Below are 4,428 nucleotides of genomic sequence, written 5' to 3' on the forward strand. Positions count from 1 at the left end.
CCAATTTGTTAATAATGGCGCAGTGATGATTTCAGCTGTGTGTGTGTCAAGGATCTCTCATTTCTAAGCCAATGCAGTGCCACTTAAGTTTACCTGCCCTTAAAACGAATGGTACCCCATTCATTTAAAATGTCTATGGTTTCTGTGCAAAGTCAGTCCTCATTGGAAAACAGCCAATTGTGTCTTAAATCCCATAGGCTGCTTCTGACCAGGTGTGTATGCTCTGTTTTGAGATGTAGGAGTAAAACTTCACAGTAAAAGATTAATGCAGCCTTTATTCATGACTCATTATTAAACACACTTTCACCATTTACAGCTGTAATTGAGAGGCTTCTTTGAATTAGTCGACATGTTTGTAACAAGTTGTGAAACATGAAAGGGTTCTGAAAAGACTTACAAAGATACTGCAAGGGTTGGTGGGTTTGAGCTGCTGCAAGAGGCTGAAATAGACTGGGGCTATTTCCCCTGGAGGGTTAGAGGCTGAGGGGTGACCTTACAGACGGTTTTGTGGGAGAAACATTTTAGTAAAAAAAAGATCTAAACCCTTTGTTGCCTTTGCCAATATCTGTTGGCCATTAGTGAAGTCCCTTAGCCCAAACGGATCAGACCCTCTGCCTTTTACAACCACTGTTGGGAAAAAAAATCAAGAACAACATAATCTTCTTAAAGGAGTAACATCATCACAACAGAGTGCACACAAGCTGAAACATTTCTATCAAAAGGTCGTACAGTTAGCAGGCCGAGATAATGACTTTTCAATTTAGACAATTAATTTAAATCGGGTCCTTTGGCTACCAAAACCTATTGAGCCTAAATCTGACAACAGAGGACCAATCCTACTGTAAAAACTCAATAGAGCATCAAGGGTATAAAAGAAGGGGACAGTTGGACAGAGCCCCAGAACTAACTCCCCATTGCTAGAGCTAAGAGTCCTCAGCACTAGAGAGAGACATCAGCTCTGACAGTCATCTGTGAATGAGAGAGCATCATTTACAAACAAACCAGAAGAGCAGGAATTGGAGGAGACATTCCTGACAAAAGATTCAATTGAAGAATGCATCGAATATTCTGGAAGACATGTAACCTGGCTGTAATCAAAGAGACTAAATTCTATTTCTTGTTGTATTGGTGGGTCTTCTATTTATTGGAACAGCATATGACAAGAATCCTGTTTTATGCCAGAATTGTCAGTAGTTCGAAGGGATTTATTCGGTTTGTTAATAGATTAGTTCAGTTGTTCACCATTCAAGTTGGATACGTAAATTGCTTTTTCTTGATTTTAAAGTGTCAGGGATTTATTTTTGTTTTTAAGACTAGAGAAGATGACACCACTTTTCACACTAATTTTATAGATTATAGAGCAATGCGCTCCTCTTTTGGTGCTTCGGTTTGAGATCTCAGAGAGGGGAGGGGATTCAGCATTCGCTGTAACAGTATTGACGTGCCGTCCTGCTGAATGCAAACCAGTCATTATTAATCCCAGCCTCTCGCTCTGGTTGTGGGTGAATCGCTTTGATTTGAATACTGACTCAGAAACTGCACAGACAACCAACTGTTGAACCATGATTTTCACTTTATTGTAAGTAGCAACCAAAATATAAAACTCCTCAAGTAAGCAAGTTCAGCCTCTCTCTCCCCCCGCCCCCACACCCCCTCCATCTTGGCTATCACCCAAGTGATGGTGGAATTTAACATTGTTTCTCCTAACAGTGCCCATCTCTGAAAGTTTACAGGGGTTTGATGCAGTGTTGTTCTTCCAAGTACTGCTGCTAAATCATTCTGGAGTTGAATTCTGGTGGAGTTCCCTCACTTTCAGATTTGTGGTGTAACGTTTCTTTAGATTCTTACACCACCTCCCCACTCTTCTGGAGACCTCTGGTCTGTAGCTTACCTTCTTATCCTTGAGGGTTTTCCACCTGTTTGAAACAGCCTGTCCTGCAATTAACCCCTTTACGCCAAGGCCTTCCTTCTACAGGCAGAAGTAATTGTCCTTTTGTCACACAGTTATTAAACACCATTATCTCATCTGTCCAAAGGAACAGCTCATTGTTTTGCCTCCTCCTTCCCAGCGATAGTTAATGTATGTTATTTATTAACTCCCTTGTAGCACTTTCTCATTGGCCCTTTCGTTTCTTGGTCCAGAAAGAGTTATTGCTGACTCATGAAGTTATCAAAGTTCTGGAGTTTACAGGACCACACCACATTCCTCTCTGCCTCCCCCAGGAATAACGATTGCTCCTGAGATACTCGCAGTTCCTGACATTCCTTGGTATCCCCAAATACAATCCATATGTCAGGAAATCACTGGTGCTACCCTGACACCAGATAGTCACTGTTGGAGCAGAAGGATTATGGGGAGAAAATGCAAAATCCGAAGTGCAAAGAGACTTAGGAGTTCAAGTCCAGGATTTTCTCAAAGTAGAGTTGCAGGTTGAGTTGCACTTTCCCCTGCAACTGCCGAATGTGTGACACCAGCCCATTTACCTTTTCCCTCCTCACTATCCAAGGGGTCAAACTTACCTTCCAGGTGAAGTGGCACTTTACCTGCACTACCGACAACCCAGTCTACTGCATTTGCTGATCATAATATGGGCTCATCTACATTGTGGAAAACGAAGCATAAACTGGGTGACTGCTGCACAGAACATCTACGTTCTGCCCGCAAAAAGACCATGAGCTTCCAGTTGCCTGCCAATTCCACACCCCATCCTGTTCCCTGGCCAACATCTCTGTCTCAGGTTTGCTGTTGTGTTCCAGCGAAGCTCAGCACCAGCAGAACGAAGAGCATCGAATATTACACTTGGGGACCATACATCCCTCCGGTCCCAATATCGAATTCAATAATTCTAGGGCTGAACTCTACAGTATCCTCGCCACTTCCACACACACCAAGCCTTGTTATCACATAGTCTGTCATTCGACACTACTTAGCCACGAACAGTCTCCATTAACCCTCCCACGCAGATCGTTATCAACTCCTTTTTCTGTCCAACAGTTCTTCCTTCTCTTTGGGGTCCGTCCTGATCTCCGCCTTCCTCCCACAATATCTCCTAAACATAAACCGACATTTTCCCAATCACCATCTGTTCTGTGGAAGGGTCACCGGCAACTCCTGTTTTTTGTTCCTGATATACAGCATCCGCAGTTCTTTCAGATTTTTATTGAGAGAGAGTTGGAAATTGTTTCGAGAGACAGAAAGAGAAGGGGGAGAAACAGAACAGACATGAACGTAAAATCATTGTAGGGCGATCACTTCCCTTAAGCATGAATAGTTCGCATGGTGCATCTGTGAGCTTGTGGCGCAACGGTAGCGCGTCTGACTCCAGATTAGAAGGTTGCGTGTTCAAATCACGTCAGGCTCACTACAATCAACGTCTTAAGAAAGGAGTACGTTGTGTCAAATTTTCTTTGCGGAAACTTTCGATCTCACGTGAATCTTTGCTGTCAGTTTGATTTGTGAACACTGTGTCAGGGAGGTGGTGTGCTGAGCATTGTTTGGGTAAATGCCCAGCTCCCCACAATGTGAGAAGTAAAACACAGACTGTTCATCACGGGATCTAAACATAGCCGGATCGTTCAGTTGGTGACCGCGGGGTGTGAATAACATTATACCGATATTTTTACAACATAATCTAGAGATTGCCATCCAGGTTTTAGTCACATCAAACTGCCACGTAATGCTGTTATGGCCTCAGTAAACTATAATAACGTGAAGATCGCTGGGATGATTTTCTACATCCAACTGCAATATAAACACAGATCATTTTTTCCAATTTTAGTGGAACAAAAGACATCGTATTGGTAGATAATTACAGTTAGTGCAAACACAGCTAGCCATCGATAAATATTAATCCTGTTCACTTCAATGGCCAAATTTCAATTCAGAAACCAAGTGCACTCGGCTGCTTGTAACAGAGACAACATGACAAAATGGCTCATAGGAGGAGAAATGGGGCATTGAGGAGGAGTGAAATGTTTGCTTTTGGTCACCTCCACAATTGTTAGAAAAACAGGTTGAAAGGATTCTTAAAAGGTGTCTGAAGGAGTGGTGAGGGACAACACTTCAGACAGTGCAAAGTGGAAGACCACTTTCTAGTGGAAGGAAAATACATTCCTTATTTCTGAAAGAACTGGGAAACAGAAGAGGGAATTAAATCTGACTTGGGAGCTATTTCCTATTTGTTGAGGATGTTGCTTCATCACAGTCTTGGTTTAGAGCATAAGCTCTTCATCAGGAATAAAGGGTGGCCCAAGGGGGCTGAGAGATAAATGGGAAGGAAGTGGGGCTGGAGGGAAGGCAGCTGGGAGTGCAATAGGTAGATGGAGGTAGGGATTGATGGTGATAGGTCAGAGATGAGGGTGGAGCAAATAGGTGAGACACAAGGTGGACAGGTATGACAGGTCAAGAGGTTGGTGTCGAATTGGAAG

At 43.0% G+C, this 4,428-nt stretch overlaps 1 non-coding gene across 1 annotated transcript; it reads left to right on the forward strand.

The window, feature by feature from the left end:
- The first annotated feature begins 3,290 nt into the window (after positions 1-3,290).
- On the forward strand, positions 3,291-3,362 carry trnaw-cca (transfer RNA tryptophan (anticodon CCA)). Its single transcript has one exon. It is a non-coding gene; the product is annotated as a tRNA-Trp (tRNA).
- Positions 3,363-4,428: the final 1,066 nt, after the last annotated feature.

Source organism: Chiloscyllium punctatum, chromosome 36 (assembly GCF_047496795.1).
Source record: "Chiloscyllium punctatum isolate Juve2018m chromosome 36, sChiPun1.3, whole genome shotgun sequence".
NCBI classification, from domain to species: domain Eukaryota; kingdom Metazoa; phylum Chordata; class Chondrichthyes; order Orectolobiformes; family Hemiscylliidae; genus Chiloscyllium; species Chiloscyllium punctatum.